The sequence below is a fragment of the Coenobita brevimanus genome, chromosome 116 (genome assembly GCF_032717465.1).
Source record: "Coenobita brevimanus isolate Jiangsu-jjx chromosome 116, ASM3271746v2, whole genome shotgun sequence".
NCBI lineage: Eukaryota > Metazoa > Arthropoda > Malacostraca > Decapoda > Coenobitidae > Coenobita > Coenobita brevimanus.
In genome coordinates this window covers 2,277,501-2,300,000 of record NC_137069.1, presented here as the reverse complement: position 1 = coordinate 2,300,000, position 22,500 = coordinate 2,277,501, and the positions used below count along the sequence as shown (strand labels likewise).

General features: G+C 48.8%; 1 protein-coding gene across 1 annotated transcript in view; it reads right to left on the bottom strand.

The window, feature by feature from the left end:
• Nucleotides 1-22,500, bottom strand: part of LOC145418769 (queuine/queuosine transporter SLC35F2-like) — a 237,526-nt gene that overhangs the window by 174,698 nt on the left and 40,328 nt on the right. The window lies entirely within an intron of this gene.

Below are 22,500 nucleotides of genomic sequence, written 5' to 3'. Positions count from 1 at the left end.
CAATGCAATGTCTATAAGCATGCAAACTTTCATTCAGGTCCCATCCTTACCACCGGGGAACTAGAGGGGGGCGCTCTTCCCCCCATACTACTGTCTCGGTATGCCATTAGCACTTGAATACAGCGCTGGTCACGAAGAAGTGCCATGGGAAGGATGTATAGTACTGTCCTATGTTACTGGCCTTGGTGAAATAAGCTGTCAAGGAAATTTCCATTGTCTTAAGGAGCTGTCAAGGAAATTTCCGTAGTGTCAAGGAGCTGTCAAGAGAATTTCCGTTGTCTTTAGGAGCTGTCAAGGAAACTTTCGCTTGCGCCATTTGCTTTCACTCCCTAATATATACATTTTTTTTTATTTCCCGGACCTATCTATCTATTTATTTATCTATCTATCATACACAAGTAGATATAAGTATAATATGAAGACGATTGATATTCTGAAACGCATTTAAATTTGGCTCACCTGACGCCATGACACCTGCATCACACGCCTTCCTTCTTCCCGTCGAGGTGATCACAAATTTCCCTTTTACGCCTTCACCGTTCCCAAATAATCACTATCACTGGCTTCACCGTAAGTTCCGACGTGGCACAGTAGTTTGAGAGTCACTAAATCCTCCTTCAAGTAGTAGTTTTTAAGGTTTAGTGCAAAATGATCACCTCCCGCGCAGCACAACCCCCCACTTCCAAGTCTAAATTGGCACTGACAAGGGCATGATCCGGGGTAGGCTCGTGAGATGGCAACACTCCGATTTTAAAAAGTCATTCATGTAATCCATCAAATATCGGTATTTATGTACAGTTGATAATTTCTAACGTACAGAGGACTTAGAATAAATAATAACAGTTCCATTCAATTCGTAAAATCCAGGCAAGAACGCCAAATATATGTGAAAATATGAAATGAATGGTTTGTTGACATCGGGGCGGTTGCCAAATCGCGCTGCTCCCAAATGTGTTTACGCGGCTTTAAATGTCCCGGGTTTGTTATTATTATCCCGGTAATTTAAAAGGTTATTGATGGTGGCTGATGAATGAAGGGGTTTAAATCCGAGAGAGAGAGAGAGAGAGAGAGAGAGAGAGAGAGAGAGAGAGAGACGGTACTTTCATCACTTTCAAACTTCAAAATGTCCTCCACTCACTCAATTCTTGCTCCAAAATACGATATTCTTCAACACGAGCTACAGTTTGGCTTCTATTCATTATGTAGGCGTGTATAATGTTAGTAAATGAACACGGGAAGGTGTGTATGTGTGTGTGTGTGTGACGGGACTTGAATTTCGCAAAAATAGACGGATAATACTGGCCGTTTGTAGCCGTTTGAAAGCTAATAAATGAGAATGCTTTATAATCTTCGGAGCTTTAGCATTTCCCGCGATCGTAGTCGTGTTGAACACACAGACAGATGGACAGATAGATGGATAGATATATAGACGGACAGATAGATAGACGAATAGATACACATACTTCTCACAGCCCTACCAGCCACAGCCACCACCACAGCCACAGCCACAGCCTATCTCATGGTCCCAGCGAGTAATTCCATTCCGACGGGAGTGTGGTGGTGACAGCTGATCGTCACAGGGAGAAGGAGGAGGAGGAGGAGGAGGAGGAGGAAGAAAAAGAAGATGAAGAAGAAGAAGAGGGGAGAGGAGAGGAGGTGAGGGGAGGAGAGGAGAGGAGAGGAGAGAAGAGGAGAGGAGGAGGAAAAAGAAGATAAAGAAAAGAAGAGGGCAGGAGAGGAAGAAGAAGAATGGAAGAAGAAGAAGAAAGGGGGAGGGGAGGAGAGGAGAGGAGAGGAGGAGGAGTGGCCAGAGGGTAAGAAGGAGGAGGAGGAGGAGGGGAAGGAGGAGGGAAGGGAAGGAAGATGCAGAGAGCCGGATGGATGAGCAAGGGCCAGCGGGTATGGAGGAAGAGGAGGAGGAGGAGGAGGAGGAGGAGGAGGAAGAGGAGGAGGAGGAGGAGGAACTAGAAAAAAAGAAGTCACAATAGGAAAGAAGATGATAAAGGAAGGAAGGACGGAAGGAAAGAAAGGAAGGAAGGAAGAGAGGAAGGAAGAAAGGAAGGAAAGAAAGGAAGGAAGGAAGAGAGGAAGGAAGAAAGGAAGGAAAGAAAGGAAGGAAGGATGGAATGAAGAAATAAGGAAGGAAGGAAGGAAGGAAGAAGCAAGGAAGAATGGAAAGAGGGAAAGGAAGGAAGGAAGGAAGGACGGAAGGAAAGAAAGGAAAGAAAGGAAGGAAGGAAAGAAAGGAAGGAAGAAGGAAAGAAGGAAGAAGGAAGGGGATAAGGAGGATATAGAAAGAAATTAAGGAAGAGACGAGACAGAAAAAGGAAGAAAGGAAGGAATGAAGGAATGAGAGAAGAATGACGACAACGATAAAAAGAATGAGAAGAATAAGAAAGAATGTGAAGGAATGAAGGAAAAGGAATATAAAAGAATGAAGGAGAAGAAGTGAGAGGAAGACAGGAGGAGGAGGAGGAGGAGGAAGATGGAGAGAGAGAGAAACAGACAGACAGACAGACAGACAGAGAGAGGGTGCATGAGAGTGTAAAGGAGATTGTGTGAGAGAGAGAGAGTGTAAGAGAGAGGAGTGAGAGGTGTCGTATGTGAGCGAGTGAGAGAGAGAGGGTGACGAAACAGGCTGTGTGTGTGTGTGTGTGTGTGTGTGTGTGTGTGTGTGTGTGTGTGTGTGAGAGAGAGAGAGAGTGTAAGAGAGAGGAGTGAGAGGTGTCGTATGTGAGCGAGTGAGAGAGAGAGGGTGACGAAACAGGCTGTGTGTGTGTGTGAGAGAGAGAGAGAGAGAGAGAGAGAGAGAGTAATTCCACAATCATCCACATTCCCCTCTCAAACCTGCCCCGTTCATCACTAGCTTCACCTTACCAATTAGCAGGTAGGGTGGAGGCAGGGTAGTGGCAGGGTGGTAGTGGTAGGGTGGTAGTAGGGTGGTGGCAGGGTGGTGGTAGGGTGGTGGCAATAGGGTGGTGGCAGGGTGGTGGTGGTAGGGTGGTGGCAGGTGGTGGCAGGGTGGTGGTAGGGTGGTGGCAGGGTGGTGGTGGTAGGGTGGTGGCAGGTGGTGGCAGGGTGGTGGTAGGGTGGTGGCAGGGTGGTGGCAAGGTGTGAGTTATTAGGGATGATGTCAGTAGATGTACGATGGGAATTGATGATGATGATAATGGTGATGATGATGATGATGATAATGGTGATGATGATGATGATGATGATGATGATAATGGTGATAATGATGATAATGGTGATGATGATGATAATGGTGATGATGATGATAATGGTGATGATGATGATGATAATGGTGATAATGATGATAATGGTGATGATGATGATGATAATGGTGATGATGATGATAATGGTGATGATGATGATGATGATAATGGTGATGATGATGATGATGATGATGATGATGATGATGATGATGATGATGATAATGGTGATGATGATGATGATGATAATGGTGATGATGATGATGATGATGATGATGATGATGATGATAATGGTGATGATGATGATGATGATGATAATGGTGATGATGATGATGATGATAATGATGATGATAATGGTGATGATGATGATGATGATGATAATGGTGATGATGATGATGATGATGATGATGGTGATGATGATGATGATGATGATAATGGTGATGATGATGATAATGGTGATGATGATGATAATGATGATGATAATGGTGATGATGATGATAATGGTGATGATGATGATAATGGTGATGATGATGGTGATGATGATGATGATGATGATGATGATGATGATGATGACACAAAATTGGCTCTTCCAAATAAAGACAAAGTAATAAAACTCATAATTTTAACTTTATTGAGATGGGCTGGATAAAAAAATACTCTCTCTCTCTCTCTCTCTCTCTCTCTCTCTCTCTCTCTCTCTCTCTCTCTCTCTTTTCTATCAGTCACACCTACAAAGACCACAAAATCAACCCTATCCCCTGCCAAAGACCCTTACAAAGACCACTAAATCTACCCTCTTCCCTGTCAGAACCTCCTATAAAAGACCACAAATTGACCCTGTCCCCCTGCCAGAGACCACGAATCAACCCTCTTCCCCTGCCAGTCCCATGAAGACCGCAAATCAACCCTACCCCCTGCCACAGACCCCTACAAAGACCACAAATGACCCCTTCCCCCTGTCAGCCTCACCCAGTCCACCAAACTAACTCTTTTCCCTTCCTATACTCTGTTCACTTTCACTGGGCATAAATCTGGCGTCTCTCCATCTTTAGTACTGAGTTATACAAGAGACCAACCCCAGAATACGAGGCTAGTCACGAAGAAGTGCTATGGAGAGGACGTGGAGTCGAAGTATAACGCTATTCTCTTATTCACCGACGAGATATAAGTTAGAAAAGGGCTGACAATTACATCAAGTTACGAAAAATTGGGCCAAGTTAAGGTGAATGGGGTGTAGATGTCCCCCCCTGAGTCCCCCCCTACTAGCAGAAGTCCCCCCCAGCCTTGTAGTCCCCATTCACCGCCCTGGGGAGAGAGAGGGGGACATGAAAAGACCCATAACTTTACTGGGATAGCACTGATCGCAAACCCAGCTCTCTCTCTCCCCTCACCGCAGTCCCCCTTCCTCGCCACAGTCCCCCTTCCCCACCACAGTCCCCCTTCCTCACCACAGTCCCCTTCCTCACCACAGTCCCCTTCCTCACCACAGAGCCCTTCCTCACCGCAGTCCCCTTCCTCACCACAGTCCCCTTCCTCACCACAGTCCCCTTCCTCACCACAGTCCCCTTCCTCACCACAGTCCCCCCTTCCTCACCACAGTCCCCTTCCTCACCACAGTCCCCTTCCTCACCACAGTCCCCTTCCTCGCCACAGTCCCCTTCCTCACCACAGTCCCCCTTCCTCACCACAGTCCCCCTTTCCTCACCACAGTCCCCTTCCTCACCACAGTCCCCTTCCTCACCACAGTCCCCTTCCTCGCCACAGTCCCCTTCCTCACCGCAGTCCCCTTCCTCACCACAGTCCCCTTCCTCACCACAGTCCCCCCTTCCTCACCACAGTCCCCTTCCTCACCACAGTCCCCTTCCTCACCGCAGTCCCCCTTCCTCACCGCAGTCCCCTTCCTCACCGCAGTCCCCCTTCCTCACCACAGTCCCCTCCAAGTCCCCACCGTTTCACAGATCTCCGGGATAACCTTGAGGGTCCCCGTTTATAGGATGAGACGAAGTGAAGGAACGTAAAAGAGAGAGAGAGAGAGAGAGAGAGAGAGAGAGAGAGAGAGAAAATCGTCCCACAACCCAACCAAAGTCCCCCCTTCCTTTCCTCCCCCTTCCTCCCCACATGTCCTCCTTCTCCCCATTCCCCCCCCCTCAATTCTCCATTTCTCCCCTTCCTCTCCATTCCCCCTTTTTCCCTTCCTCCCTCCTTCTGCCTTTCCTCCCCATTCCTCCCCACAAGTCTCCTCTTCCCCCTCTTCCCTCCCACTTCCTCCCCTCAATTCCCTCTTCCCACTTCCCTCCCCAGTCCTACCCCTTCCACCCCACAAGTTCCCCAGTCACCTTTCTCCCTTTCCTCCCCCTTTCTCCCCCTTCCTCCCCCTTCCCCCAGGCCCTCCCAGTAACAAAATAAATACATTAATCGATAAATTAAAACAATGTAACTATGATAAACGAAAACAAATAAAAATAACATGAAACATACTGACAAAGGTGAAAGAGGACATTGAAAAAGAAATTACCTCCCCTCCCCTCCCCTCCCCAATCCCAGAGTCCTCCCCAGTCCCCCTCCCTTGAGTAGCAACGATCCCCAGGGCCGGAACCTCAACGCCTCCCCTGCTTCTTGGGTGAGACGACGAACGTGCCTGTACATAAACACACACACACACACACACACACACACACACACACACACACACACACACAGAACCACTATCATTTTTATCACACACACACACACACACACACACAGAATCGCCACCATCTCCCTCTCTCTCTCTCTCTCTCTCTCTCTCTCTCTCTCACACACACACACACACACACACACACACACACACACACACACACACACACACACACACATAGAGGCAAAAGACAGTGAGAAAGGGGTTGAGAGAGAGAGAGAGAGAGAGAGAGAGAGAGAGAGAGAGAGAGAGAGCAGACTCAGAAAACTATTGACAAAGTGAGCGAGAGAGAGAAAAACAGACAAGAGTGATAACTGATGAAAGTTTGAGAGAAGTTTAGTGTGAAACAGAGGTCCTGACTGAGAGAGAGAGAGAGAGAGAGAGAGAGTATGAAGGACGAGTTGAGAGAGAGACCTGAGTGAGAAAATTAAAGATAGAAATAGGAGAGAGAGAATAAGTAGGACGAGTAGTGTGGCTGACAGAAAGAGAGAGAGAGAGAGAGAGAGAGAGAGAGAGAGAGAGAGAGAGAGAGAGAGAGAGAGAGGACATTTTAAGCTTACCCACAACAAGAAATGCAAGAGTTAATCATTACTCCCAGGCCTCCACGTATGCAACGGGTCAACTCTGGAACTGTCTCCCTCTGCCTGTATTTCCCTCTGCCTATGACCTCCAGTCTCTCAAAATCTGTGCGTCCAGGCATCTCGAAATGAACGGGTCTTGAATTTGGCTCTGTTATCTTGTTTTTGCTGGCTCCTGGCCTTGGGTTCCTTCTTCCTTGCATAAAAAAAAATCTAATATTCAGGGACTTAATGGAGTGGGAGAGACGGAGGGGGAGCCCAAGGATGAGATGGAGGGATGGAGTGGAGAGGTATATGACAGAGAAGGGGATGTGAGCTGGGAGCAGGGCAGGGAAATGGCGGGGGACATGGAGGCGATTTGTTTGTGGCCACCCCTTACGGGATTAAGATAGATAGATAGGTAGGATTAAACAAGAATAAATCCCCGGGTAGACAGGTAAATCCCCCTTGCTTAATGAGGGTGGAGGGATTAGGAGGGATTAATCGAGTTGTATTAAATCACCTAAAGGCAGAGGTAAAGACACTATATCACACTACATGACACTATGCTACACTATATCACACTACAGAACACTATGCTACACTATATCACACTACAGAACACTATGCTACACTATATCACACTACAGAACACTATGCAACACTATATCACACTACAGAACACCATGCTACACTATATCACACTACAGAACACCATGCTACACTATATCACACTACAGAACACCATGCAACACTATATAACACAATACGACACTACACTTCCTTACAGTAGGCAGCGACAACACACTACGAAGCTCCACACTTCACTACACGTTCTATATCACCCCACACCACACCACACCACACCACACCACACCACACCACACCACACCACACCTCACCACACTACACCACACCACACCATACCTTCCTACATCACACCACACTACACCTCACCTCACCACACCACACCACACCTCACCACACTACACCACACCACACCATACCTTCCTACACCACACCACACTACACTACACTACACTACACCACACCACACCACACCACACTACACCACACCACACCATACCTTCCTACACCACACCACACCACACCACACCACACCATACCTTCCTACATCACACCACACTACACCTCACCACATCACACCACCACACCACACCACACCACACCACACCTCACAACATCACACTATACCACACCATACCTTTCTGCACCACGAGAGACACTACACACCACACATCACACCACACCACACCACACCACACCACACCACTCGACAGTAATTGCGTTTCGCTCCCCGTCATCCATAAAATTACACCTTCCACCACACCTTGCCGACTCCTGGTGTGGTGTGGTGTGGTGTGGTGGTGTGGTGTGGTGGTGTGGCTGTGGCGTGTGTCCTGTTTTTCCATTTCTTTGGCTTTGAATTCACTCTACTTTGCACGAGAATAACTTTGAATTCCACCCAGCATCCCCGGGGGCTTGGGAGGCTCCGTAACACCTCTTCCTCTGCGATTTATTTATTTATTCATTCCACCTACACACTCTCAGGCTTCCGTGGCTCACTCTCAGCTTAATAAAATCGTCTTTCTTCTCTCCCCCCCCCTGCTCTTCCTCCTCCTCCTCCTCCTCCTCCTTCTTCCCCCGCCTGCTCCTCCTCCTCCTCCTCTTCCCCCTTCCTCCCGTCCTCCTCCTCCTTCTCCTCTTCATCCTATCCACACTTCGTCTCCCTCCTCTTCCTCCTCTTCTTCCTCCTCCTCCTCCTGTACCTCCTCCTCCACCTCCTCCTCTTCTCCCTTCAGTCCTCCTCCTCCTCTTCATCCAGTCCAAACTTCCCCTCCCTCCTCTTCCTCCTCCTTCTCTCCCCTTCCTCTCCCTCTTCTTCCTCCTCCTCCTCCTCCTTCTCTTCATCCTATCCAAACTTCCACTCCCTCCTCTTCCTCCTCCTCCTCCTCCTCCTCCTCCTCCTCTTCTTCCTCTTCCTCCTCCTCCTCCTCCTCCTCCTCCTCTTCCTCCTCCTCCTCCTCCTCCTCTTCATCCTCCTCCTCCTCTTCCTCCTCCTCCTCCTCTTCCTCTTCCTCCTCTTCCTCCTCCTCCTCCTCCTCCTCCTCTTCATCTTCCGTACTTTTTCAATTCATTTTCCGGGTTTTGAAGGGGTCAGAATTTATTGCCAAAAGTTGCCATATAAATTCTGAACTTAATTGTCCCTTACCTTTGGCTCTTGAAGTTACCCCTACCTCACCCCTCCCCTGACCCCTCCTCCCTCTCCCTTCTCCCTCCCTCCCTCCCTTTCCTTCTCTCTCCCCCTTCCATCCCTATCTCTCCCTTTCCCTCCTGACCCTCTTACTTCCTTTCTCCCTCCCTCCCCGTTCTTTCTTCTCCCTTCCTTCCTCGCTTCCCTCCCTTCTCTCTCCCCCCTTCCCTCTCTATCTCTCCCTTGCCCCCCTTACTTCCTTTCTCCCTCCCTCCCTTTCCTGTCTCCTCCTTTCCTCCCTTCATCCTTCCCTTAGCTTACCTGCCTCACTCATCTCCCTTTCTCCCTCCCTTAATTCTCTTCCTACCCCTCCTTCTCTCTCTCTCTCTCCCTCCCTCCCTCTCTCTCTCTCTCTCTCACACACACACACACACACACACACACACACACACACACATGCACACTTTACCTTCACTCTGCCAATAGTTTTCCCCTCTCTCTCCCTCTCTCTCTCTCTCTCTCTCTCTCTCTCTCTCTCTCTCTCTCTCTCTCTCTCTCTCTCTCTCTCTCTCTCTCTCTCTCTCTCTCTCTCTCTCTCTCTCTCTCTCTCTCTAATAATAGCCTACCCTTCTTTCACACAGCGTCCTTCATGTTAATTATACCTTAAGCACGTCATATCTTTGGGGGTTACCTCTCTCTCTCTCTCTCTCTCTCTCTCTCTCTCTCTCTCTCTCTCTCTCTCTCTCTCTCTCTCGTGTCTGTCTGTCTGTCTCTGTTTCTGTCTCGGTCTGTCTCGGTCTGTCTGTCTGTCTTTCTCTCTCTCTCTCTCTCTCTCTCTCTCTCTCTCTCTCTCTCTCTCTCTCTCTCTCTCTCGTGTCTGTCTGTCTCGGTCTGTCTGTCTGTCTGTCTGTCTCTCTCTCTTTGTCTCTGTCTACTACCTGATGCTGCAATGCAATACGCTCCTGCAACATGATAATAATTCCTCTGCAACCTATAATACTACCGTCTATAATCATTTAGTCTTTAATATTGCATACGAGAAGGAATGATATACGCAAATAATCTTTCAAGTCCTTATATTACACTGTTATACTCTTGCAATCCGGTATCATTCCACTGCAACCTGGTATTTGCAATCTATAATGTTGAATTTTGGCCGTGTGGCGAGGATGGAGGGCGAGAGACTGACGAGGAGAGTGTATGTGAGTGAGGTGTAAGGGGGGGAGAGGGAGGGGGAGGCCAAGGATGAGATGGAGGGATGGAGTGGTGTATGAGAGAGGGGGGTGTGACCTGGGAGCGGGGCGGTGAAATGGCAGGGGACAGGGCGACATGGAGGCGATTTGTTTGTGGCCACCCCTCACGGGATTCGGGCGTCTGGCAATAGATAGAGGGATAGATTTAGAACTATGTATTTCCCCACCTAATTATACTCCAACGTGGTATAACCTGGTATAATTCCACTACCACCTAGTATATTGTAATCCGTAATCCTTCAGCTCCCTGGATTAGACAGTGGATTAGGATTAGGGAGATTACGGAGAAAGATAAGAGGCGATAAGGGTGAGGTGTGGAGATAAGGAGATGAGATGCTGATGGGAGGAGGAGGAGGAGGAGGAGGAGGAGGAGGAAGAGGAGGAGGATTAAAAGGTATGAGGTAGGGGTATTAGGGCGTGAGAGAGAGAGAAAGAGAGAGAGAGAGAGAGTAATGGAGGTTGCGCTCTCTCCCTCCCTCTCTCTCTCTCTCTCTCTCTCTCTCTCTCAGCTCATTTCACGCAGCTCAGTGGCAGATCAAGACAATACTACGGCTCTACATCCCTTCCGTAGCACTTCTTCGTGACTAGCACCCTATTCTAGTTTTAATACCTTACTAAAGCTCCATACGAGAAGACTCTACTAAGCTCTACATCCTCTCCATAGCACTTCTTCGTGACTAGCATCATATTCTAGGGATGGCAATTTTAGGTCAATGTAGAGAGGAAGTGTGGTGTATGGTGTGGGGTGGGGGGACAGGGTGTGGGGTGGGTGTGGGGGGTAGGAGAGGGTGTGGGTTGGGCGTGGGGGTGGGAAAGGGTGTGACTGTGTGGGTGAGAGAGAGTGTGACGGGATTGGAGAGAGGGTGTGTGTTGTGGGGGTGGAGGAGAGCGTATGGTGTGGGTGGGGGAAAGGGTGTGATTGTGTGGGTGGAAGAGAGCGTGCAGGGGTGGGAGAGAGGGTGTGTGGTGTGTGGGTGGGGGGGGAAAATGTGTGTGGTGTGTGGAAGAAAGAGTGTGTAGTGTGGAGAGAGGGTGGGAGGTGTGGAGGTTGGAGAGAGGGTGTGTGGTGTGTGGTAGGGAAAGTGGGTGGTTTTGAGGTGGGGGAGAGGGAGGGTGGGAAAGTGTGGTGAGAGAGAGAGAGAGAGAGAGAGAGAGAGAGAGAGAGAGAGAGAGAGAGAGAGATGGGAAGGGGAGAAGAAGAGGGTCGTTTGAGACAGGAACGAAGGTGAGAGGCGTATTTGTGGTGGAGGAGGCAGCAGGTGTGGGGGTGGGAAAGAGAGGGTGGAGGCAGCAGGTGTGTGGGGGTGGGGAAGAGAGGGTGGAGGCAGCAGGTGTGGGGGTGGGAAAGAGAAGGTGTGGGAGAGTGTGTGGGGGTGGGAGAGGGGGTGGGGGAGTGCGTGGAGGGGTGGGGGAGAGGCACAGAGAGCTGGAATTAAGTTCAAAGGAAGACGAGAAAAACAAAAAAGAACGAGAGAAGCAGACGCGTTGGTGTGAGATGGATGAGTGTGGGAGTGTGTGGGAGTTTGTGAGTGTGGGGGAGGGTGTGGGGGGTGTAGGGGAGTGTTTGGGAGTGTGTGCGAGTGTTTGGGAGTGTGTGGAAGGGTGTGGGGGGGTGCTGGAGTGTATGGGAGTGTTTGGGAGTGTGTGGGAGTGTGTGGAAGGGTGTGGGGGGTGGGGAAGGGTGTGGGAGTCTGTGGGAGTCTGTGGGAGTGTAGGGATGTGTGTGGGGGTGTCGAGGTGGAGTAGAAGGTGCTATGAATAAGTCTAAAGAGAAGTGAAGAGGCCAAAGAAGAGGGTGGGGGGAAGAAATAGGGTGTGAGGGTGTGTGAAGGGTATGGAAAGGTGATACTGTGTGGGTGGGTGGGTGGGTGGAGAGGGTGAGGAAAGTGGGGTAGGAGGGTGGTATGTGGGTGTGGGGTTCGTATCAGAGTTTGTGGATAGTGTGGGAAGGTGTGGGGAGAAGTGTGAAAGAATGTGTGTGTGTGTGTGTGTGTGTGTGTGTAGTGTGGGAGGGGTGTGGGGGTGTGAGAGTGGGTGGACTTGTGTGTGTGTGTGTGTGTGTGTGTGTGTGTGTGTGTGTGTGTGTGTGTGTGTGTGTGTGTGTGTGTGTGTGTGTGTGTGTGTGTGTGTGTGTGTGTGTGTGTGTGTGTGTGTGAAGGTGGAGAGGCCAGAGCACACTCCATCAACGTTGAGGGTGTTGGCCTTAAAGAGGACACTCCACACACACACACACACACACACACACACACACACACACACACACACAGGAATACATACATACACGCGACCACAGACACATACTTCAGCCGCAAGACGCACATCGGAAAACACACACACACACACACACACACACACACACACACACACACACACACACACACACACACACACACACGCTACTCAAGACTGAATATATGACGTCAACAGAAGATGTGTCAGCAGAGGAGGAGGAGGAGGAGGAGGAGGAAGAGATTAATAATAATAATAATAATAATAATAATGATAATAATAATAATAATAATGATAATAATAATAGTAATAATAATAATAATAATAATAATAAAATAACTTTCCACTGTGCACAAGGTCAGTTAGTCAGACGAGTTCTTTGAGAGACTGACATGGAGAGAGAGAGAGAGAGAGAGAGAGAGAGAGTCAGCAAGATGGATGGAACACCGTCAACAAGGAAGTGAGAGTCAGCAGTCACCAGTAGAGTCAGCGGAGGAGATGTAGGGCAATAAGCAAGCAGGGAGAAGAGTCAGCCATTGAGTCAGCAGGAACGATATGGACGACTCTCAGCAGGGAAGTGAGACGTCAGCAGAGAAAATGTTGGCAAAGGTAAGTGAGCAGGTGAGTCAGCATGTAGGAGTCAGTAGGTCAGCAGTTGAGTCAAGTAGAGTCAGCAGTGCAGGAGTCAGCAGGGAGTGAGTCAGCAGCAGTCAGGTAGAGAGTAGAGTCAGCAGTGTAGGAGTCAGTAGAAGAGTCAGCAGGGATGGAAAGTCAGTAGTATAGTCAGCAGAGGAGAGTCAGCAGAGTGGGGTTAGGCAGAGAGGCCTCCGGAGACAACAGACTTATAAGTAATCAATGTGGAGAGGTGTGGGGGTCCTCTGCCTACCCCTGCTGCCTTACCCACACCTGCTGCCTCACCTGTGCCTGCCTAACCTACACCTGCCTAACCTATACCTGCCTAACCTACACCTTCCTCACCTATACCTGCCTAACCTACACCTACCTTACCTATACCTGCCTCCCCCACACCTGCCTCACTCATACCTGTCTCACCCACACCTGCCTCACCCACACCTGCCTTACCAACACCTGCTCACCCATACCTACCTCACCCACAACTGCTTAACCTACACCTGCCTTACCCACACCTGTTGCCTCACCTATACCTGCCTCATCCACATCTGCCTCACCCACACCTGTCTCACCCACACCTGCCTCACCCACACCTGCCTCACCCACACCGGCCTCACCCACACGTGCCTCACCCACACCTGTCTCACCCACATCTGCCTCACCCACACCTGTCTCACCCACACCTGCCTCACCCACACCTGTCTCCCCACACCTGCCTCACCCACACCTGCCTCATCCACACCTGCCTCACCCACACCTGCCTCACTCACATCATCTCTTATCTCTCCTTACTCAAAACTCCAGAACAGACAGGGATTCAGAGGGAAGGCAGGTGACAGGCAGGAGGTTAGGCAGGAGAGGCAGAAATGAGGCAAAAGGAAAGGCAGGGAAGGAAGAGGGTAGGCAAGAGGTAGCAGAGGGAGAGGCAGAAATGAAGCATAAAGAAAGGCAGGAAAGGAAGAGGGTAGGCAAGAGGTAGCAGAGGGAAAGGCAGGAAGATAGATAGAGGAAGGCAGGCAGGAAGTAGGAAGGAGGTAGGCAATACTGAGGCAGAAGGGTAGAAGGGAGATAGGCAGAGGGTAGGCAGAGGGGTAGGCAGGGGTGAGGCAGGAGGAGAGGCCCCGTTAAAGTAGACTCGGTACCGGAAGGAGGACTGAGGTGAGATTAAGGCAGGAGGTAGGCAGAAGGGTAGGACAGAGGTAGGCAGGAAGTAGGCAGAAGGGTAGGCAAGAAGTAGGCAGAAGGGTACGCAAGAGGTAGGCAGGAGATAGGCAGGAGAAGGACAAGAGGTGGACAGGAGGTAGGCAGAAAGGTAGGCAAGAGTGAGGCAGGAGTTAGCAGGGGTGAGGCAGAGGGGTAGCACAGACGGATAGGTAGGAGTTAGCAGGGGTGAGGCAGAGGAGTAGGAGGGGTAAGGCAGGAGGTAGCAGAGGGGTAGGCAGAAGGTAGGCACAGAGGGGTGAGGCAGGGGTGAGGCACACGGGGATAGGCAGGGGTGAGGCAGGAGGTAGGCAGAGGGGTAGGCAGAAGGTAGGCACAGAGGGGTAAGGCAGGGGTGAGGTACAGAGGGGTGAGGCAGGGGTGAGGCACACGGGGATAGGAGGGTTGAGGCAGGAGATAGGTACAGGGGGAGAGGCAAGAGTGAGTAGGAGGTAGGCAGAGGGGTTAGGCAGGGGTGAGGCAGGAGGAGGCAGCCCGTTAAAGTAAGGTAGGTACTTTGTCTACCTTAAGCCATACATTATTTCCACTAAGAGTCCTATAGCCCAAGAGAGCCACACCTGAGCCACAGAGAGCCATTTCTAAGAGCCGCTGCTTGAGAGTAACCCCTTGATAGATAGATAGATAGATAGATAGAACACTGGAGTACCACTTGAGAGCCACATTTGAGTCTTATTCTGAGTCACACTTGACCCATACACCTGAGAGCCACACCACACCTGCTGATTACACCTAAGCCACACACACCTGCTAATTACACCTGGGAGCCACACACACCTGCTAATTACACCTGAGAGCCACACACACCTGCTAATTACACCTGAGAGCCACGCCACACCTGCTAATTACACCTGAGAGCCACGCCACACCTGCTAATTACACCTGAAAGCCACACACACCTGCTAATTACACCTGAGCCACGCCACACCTGCTAATTACACCTGGGAGCTACGCCACACCTGCTAATTACACCTGAGAGCCACACCACACCTGCTAATTACACCTGAGAACCACACACACCTGCTAATTACACCTGAGAACCACACACACCTGCTAATTACACCTGAGCCACGCCACACCTGCACAGAAAGAAATAAGAATAGGTGAAAAAGATGCAATACTCCTTTCACCTTAATTTGGCCCATATTTTTCCTCCTTTTTCGTCCTTTTGCAGCTTATTTCACGTATTACAGTGGCAGACAAAAAGTGCTAAGGCTTCATCACATCCTTCCCACGGCGCTTCTTCGTGACTAGCATCATCTAGTGCTAATCTATACCTCAGCATTCAAGACGGTAATATTTCAGCTGTAGGCCAAGTTAAATGTGAAACAGTGCTACGGCTCCACATCCTTCTTAAGGCACTTCTTCGTGACTAGCAGCATATCCTACTTCTCATCTACTGTTCTAACCTCAGCATTCAAGACGGCGATCAGGCAGCTCTTGGCCAGGTTAAGGTGAAAGGAGTATGAAGGACTTAAAGAGGACGAGACTGGAGCTTTTCACTGCTATTTTTGGGGTGTGGATTCTCAAGGGCATTTTTGAGGGAACGCTGTCTTGAAGAGGCGTAAAATGTTTCACCTATTTTTTCTTCCTGTTTCACCTCCTCTGTTTCATCTCTTGTATTTCTCTTCCTCCGGTTCACCTCCTCTGCTGCACCTCCTCTGTTTCACCTCCTCTGTTTCACCTCCTCTGTTTACCTTTTGCATTTTATTTCTTCTGGTTCACCTCCTCTGCTTCACTTCCTCTTTTTTGCCTCCCCTTTCACCTCTTCTATCTTTCCTCTAAGTTCACCTCCTCTGCTTCACCTTCTCTCCTTCACCTCTGCTTCTCCCCCTCCAACTTCACCTCCTCTGCTTCGTCTCTTCCTTTCCACCTCCTCTGTTTCTTATCATTGTAAAGGTAAGAAATAATTCAACTTTCCTAGCTCTTATTATCCTCTGCTGGCTAATATTCCTAAGCTGAGAGAGGCTTGGTATGTTTCTCTGCCTAATATTTCACCTCTTCTAATACTCTTAAGATGAGAGAATAGTTTGTATGGTCTGTGCAACTCTCTCTCTCTCTCTCTCTTTCTCACTCTCTCTCTCTCCCTCTCTCTCTCTCTCTCTCTCTCTCTCTCTCTCTCTCTCTCTCTCTCTCTCTCTCTCTCTCTCTCACCACCTCTAATCCGGGATGATGTTTTTCCGGAGATTTCGGTTGTCGCCCCATTAACTGCCTCTGACCCAGGTGACCTGACCCCCTGACCTGACCCCGAAATGGCTAGCGGATGACCTCACATGAGGGTAGATTATGATGATGATGATGATGATGATGATTACTATTTTTATTATTATTATTACTATTACTATTATCTTTGGTAGGTGGGGGCGCTCACTATCCACTCACTCGATGTAGGGCTGCTCTCGGGTGCCTGCCCTTTCGTGTCTTCCTTCCTCCCTTCCTTCCTTCCTCTTCTGTCTTTCATTCCTTCATTTTTTTTTTCTCTTCCTTCTGCCTACGAGTGCCTTTCCACTCCCTCTTCTGTCTTTCTTTCCTTCATTCTTTTATTTTCCTTCTGTATGTGGATGACTCTACACTGAGTGACAAACCAAATGATTTCCTGTACACCAGGAAACCATTTACTACGCTGGATGGTAACCATATAACCAAATTATGGCGCCTATTGGTTTAGTGGGTAATTAAGGCACACCAGTCGGACTGAGCCGGTGTAGGGTTATATCCAAGGGATGGTTGGGGTTTATTGCTCACGTAGGGGCGCGTCCACACGTGTGCTCGAACATGTGTTGGCAACACAGCTGGCAACATGTTCGGGAACATGTTTGCAGCAGTATTTGGACAGATGTATGCAAACATGTTTCAGTGCAGCTTCGAACACTGGCAGCAGAGGTGATGGGATAAGTGTGTCAATACCAGGCAGCTGAGACTCCATCATGATGTTGCCACCATGATCTGGACGCTGCTGTTCCCAACATGTTTGCAGCGTGTTCGTTACTGTGTTGCTTACATGTTGCCAGCACTTGTTTAAGCACACGTGTGGACGCGCCCTAATGCCACTCAGGGATGAGTGAGGCTGGTCACTATCATCTTAAATGTTAGGACCAACTTGCGTAACCCCGGGAGCCTATGCCCCTCATGGATAAACACTGGATTAGATGATAAATGAATGAATTAATTATTGTTACTATTATCTACCTGACCCTAGTCTGACCTGACCTGACCTGACCTAACCTGACCTGGCCTAACGTAACCAAACAATAACCTAGCCTGACCTGACCTGACATAACCTGACCTGGCCTAACGTAACCACACAATAACCTAGCCTGCCCTAACCTGACCTGACCTGACCAATAGTGACCTAAATTAAACGACGCTAACTTACAAAAAAAAGCTAATCAAACCCAACATAACATAGACTCAATTCTTAGATATCAGAACTCACTCTCTCTCTCTCTCTCTCTCTCTCTCTCTCTCTCTCTCTCTCTCACACACACACACACACACACACACACACACACACACACACACACACACACACACACACAGTTACTCACTCACACACAGGCACACACACACACACACACACACACACACACACACACACACACACACACACACACACACACACACACACACACACACAGACCATTAATTTCTTGTCACTATTCAAATCAGCAATTAAATCAATGAATGAGAGAGAGAGAGAGAGAGAGAGAGAGAGAGAGAGAGAGAGAGAGAGAGAGAGAGAGAGAGAGAGAATAGCGCATAAAGTTGAAAGTCACATTAGGAAAAAGGCCATACTGAGCTTTATGTACAGGTAAAGGTGACAGGAAGATGGCAGTACACTGGATGAGAGAAAAATGTGTGAAATTAAAGCGAGATGGGTGGTAGGATTCTCTCTCTCTCTCTCTCTCTCTCTCTCTCTCTCTCTCTCTCTCTCTCTCAGAATGACGAAGAAATCAAGCCCATCCTTAAAGAAATCTTAAGAATTTTTACGTATAGGATAAGAAACAATAAAGGAAGCTCCCTAACACCTCTCCCTAAGCGATTTATTTTGGGATATGGCTGGTTAATATCATACGTTACCTATGTGGGGTGTGGTGATAGTGGAAAGGATTTATGTGACACAGAAGAGGACAGTGTGGTTGAAGAAGCAAAATAAATCGCTCAGGAAAAGGTGTTAGGGAGAATAGGATTACAGACTTTAAGTACAAGGATATTTATAAATCTTACTCACCATCTTCCTTACTCATCTTTCTCCTACTCATCTTATTTCGAAGGTTAAACTCACCTGAAAGGAAAAATGATTAATTAGTGAGGAGAGGTGGAGGAGGAGGAGGAGGAGGAGGAGGAGAGGATAGTAATAATAATAATAATAATAATAATAATAATAATAATGGGGAGAAAAAGAGGAAAATAATAATAATAATAATAATAATAATAAGATGATGATGATGATGATGATGATGATGATGATGATGATGATGATGATGATGATGATGGTGATGATGATGATGATGATGATGAAAAATAATAATGAAAGTAATGATAACGATAATAATAATAATAATAATAATAATAATAATAATAATAATAATAACTAGAACGACACACAATTATCAAAAGTCAATACTGATAAAAACAAACTTGCCACAGCCATTTCCCACTAGAAGACGAGCTATGAGGAGACGTGAGGTGAAGGCCACTGACCTTGTGCATGTCAGCTTAGGTCATCAGTCTATAAGTCCACTAGCTTTACTCTTTCATGTCGAATCAGGTGACTGTCTTGAGGAGTTGTAAAAAAATCCGGACCAAAGGCGATCTCAGAGAATAATTATTTGGATCATGACTCTATTCATCATCATCATCATCATCACCATCATCATTATCATCATCATCATCATTATCATCATCATCATCCGGACCTCCTTTCCCACCCTCGGGCAGGGTGAGGAGTAGCAATGTCCAGACAGCCCAAATTTGCCCAGTCCAATAGGCCACGCTTCCATTCACTCATCATTCAAGCCCACGGAATCCTGGCTTTATCGGATACACCAAAAATATTCACCACGATTTGTATCTATCTATCTATTCTATCTATTGCCAGACGCCACAATCCCGTAAGGGGTGGCCATTTGACTTTGAGTTATTTGTTTTACAGGGAGGGGCACTAACCCTCCACCAACCCACTTGTTGACACGTAGGGAGCACGTATGGTTTGGCGATATGGTTACCACCCAGCGTTTTAAATGGCTTCCTGGGTTTTAAATGGCTTCCTGGCTCTATATTAAGCACGGCCATGACCCAGGTATGTGCCAGCAAACATTCCAGCCCCCATACTCAGGTGGTTCTTGAGAATTAGGGCCACTTTCTCCTCTCGTGATCCTATCCTGCTTCAAGTTGTGGGATTAGAAGGATACTTGGAGAGAGGAAGAGGTCAATCAGCACTACAGTATGGCAAAGAATGAAGCTAGTGTCTCTTACATCCACGCCTAGAATACATCTCCCAGTTTTCACTCCTGTGTTACTCTTTCGCTTCGTTTTGTTCTCCTGTCCAGATTGAATGGATGTGGAAAGAGGAAGTGATGGAAGAAGGGCGGATGAGAGAGAGAGAGAGAGAGAGAGAGAGAGAGAGAGAGAGAGAGAGGGAATGAGTGAGTGAGTGAGGGATGGATGAAGGGGGGAGGGAAGGAGAAAGTGAGTGAGTGGGCGAGTGAGTGGAGACAGGGAATGAAGAAGTGAGTGTGTGAGAGAGTGAAGAATGTGAGAGAGGAAGTGAGTGAGAGAGAGAGAGAGAGAGAGAGAGAGAGAGAGAGAGAGAGAGAGAGAGAGAGTGGTGAGCAGGTGGAGGGAAGGAGGAAACAGGTTGCTCTAATCTCACTCCCCCCTCCCCCTCCCTCCCTCTCACAGTCTCTCTCTCTCAAAAAATATTCATCTTTACTGTGATGATGATGATGATGATGATGATGATGTATTAAGGCCTTTAGCAAGTCCCTCATCATCATCATCATCATCATCATCATCACCGCCACCACCATCCCCCTCCTCCCCCTCATCATCATCATCATCATCATCATCATCAGTACGTACAGGAAATACTTTAAGGACTACTATAAAATCCATGAGAATAGAAAGAAAAAAATCAATTCTTTCCTTTTCGAAGCCGTCCCGGATTTTGGTCGAATCGGCGAAGCGGGGCGGAAATCGAGGCAAAAAGGGAGTAAGAAAGAATCAGGAAAAAAAGAAAGAAAAAAAGATCAGTAAAGCATTGCTCTTAGTGGTAGGTGGTGGCGACCGTCATCCACTCACTTGATGTAGTGCTGCCTACTTCTTCCTCAGCCCTTATCATTCTTTTTCGTACTTCTTCCTTAGCCCTTATCGTTCTTTTCCTGTGCCAGCCCTCCTCTCTTCCTATTTCTCACCATCATCCACTCACTTGATGTGGTGCTGCCTACTTCTTCCTCAGCCCATATCATTCTTTTTCAGTGCCAGCCCTCCTCTCTTCCTATTTCTCACCATCATCCACTCACTTGATGTAGTGCTGCCTACTTTTTCTTCAGCCTTTATCATTCTTTTTCTGTGCCTGCCTTCCTCTCTTCCTATTTCTCACCATCATCCACTCACTTGATGTAGTGCTGCCTACTTCTTCCTTAGCCTTTATCATTCTTTTTCTGTGCCTGTCCTCCTCTCTTCCTATTTCTCCCATCTTTCCTGTCACTTCTTATTGCTTTTCTTTCCTTTACAGGTGGCTTTACATTCAGTGACAAGCCAAATGGTTTCCTGTAAGCCAAGAAACCATTTACAACGCTGGGTGGTAACCATATAACCAAACCATACGTGCTCCCTACGTGTCAACAAGTGGGTTGGTGGAGGGTTAGTGCCCCTCCCTGTAAAACAAATAACTCGGAGTCAAATGGCCACCCTTTTACGGGAATATGGCGTCTGGCAATAGATAGATAGATAAAAAAATCATTGAAAAAAATCGATGAGGCATAAAAATAATAATAATAATAATAATAATAATAATAATAATAATAATAATAATAATAAAGTCCAGAATATAGTCGAAAAAAATCACCAAAAGCCTAACTCAAAAAATCTATGTGCGATTGGTGTATGCGTCTGTCTGTCTGTCTGTCTGTCTGTCTGTGTCTGTCTGTCTGTCTATATCTGTCTGTCTGTCTGTCTGTCTGTCTGTCTCTCTCTCTCTCACACACACATTCTTCCTCCCTCCACCTCTCCCGTCCCCTGCCTCTCCCCATGTTCCCCACCATCTTCCTTCCCTCCACCTTACTACTTCTCTCCTTTCCTCTCCCTTTCCTTCCCTATTCTCTCTCTCTCTCCTTTCCTCTCCCTTTCCTTCTCTATTCTCCCTCTCCCTTCCTCCTCCCATCATACCTTCTTCCTCCCCTCCTTTACCCTCTCTAGTCTCATCCAACCCCCTTTCCTCCCTTTCCCTTACTTACCCTTCTCCTGTTCCAGCCCTTTCTCCCTCCTCCAGACCTCTCTCCCCTTTCCCCTCCTCTCTCCCTCCCCCTACTCACTCCCCCTCCCCTCCCTTCCTCTCTCCCTCCTCCCGCCCTTCTCTCCCCTTTCCCCTCCTCTCACCCTCCTCCTGCCCTCTCTCCCTTTTTCCCTCCATCTCTCCTCCTCCTACTCACTCCCCCTCCCCTCCCTTCCTCTCTCTCTCCCCCTACCCACTCCCTCTCCCCTCCCTCCCCCACTCCCCCTCCCCACATCCGGCTGCAGCATTCAAACTTCAACACAAAATACCCAGCCACCTGCCAGAAGATTATTTAAGACAATTCCAAACCTTAATTCATTTGCTGGGAAGTTTGTGGTCTCCCCTCTCCCCTTCTCTCCCCTCTCCCCCCCTCTTTCCCCCTCCCTGTCCTCCCTCCCCCCCTCCCTCTTCCATCCCTGGCTCCCCCCTTCCCCCCTTCCCCTCTCCCCCGGGCCACTTCCTCCCTTACTCTGCCTCCCTCTTCCCTCGACTCACTTCTTTCCCTCCCCTCTTCTCCCCTGCGCCCCCTCCTCCTCCTCCTTTCTCCACCCCTCTCCTCCCTCCACCTCCACCCCTACCCTTTCCCCCCTCCTCCTCCTCCTCCTCCTTTCCCCACCCCCCTCCTCCCTCCCTTTCCCCCTCTCCCCTTCCCATCTGTCCCCTTCCCCCTCCCCCTTGTATCCCCCTCCCCCTTCCCCTCTCCCTTGTGTCCCTCCCCAACCCTGCCCCTAACACCACCTCCCCTCCCTCCCCAACCCTGCTCCTAACACCCCTCCCCTCCCTCCCCAACCCCGCCCCTAACACCCCTCCCTCCCTCCTCCCCAACCCTGCCCCTAACACCCCTCCCTCCCTCCCCAACCCTGCTCCTAACACCCCTCCCTCCCTCCCCAACCCTGCCCCTAACACCCCTCCCCTCCCTCCCCAACCCTGCCCCTAACACCCCTCCCCTCCCTCCCCAACCCTGCCCCTAACACCCCTCCCCTCCCTCCCCAACCCTGCCCCTAACAC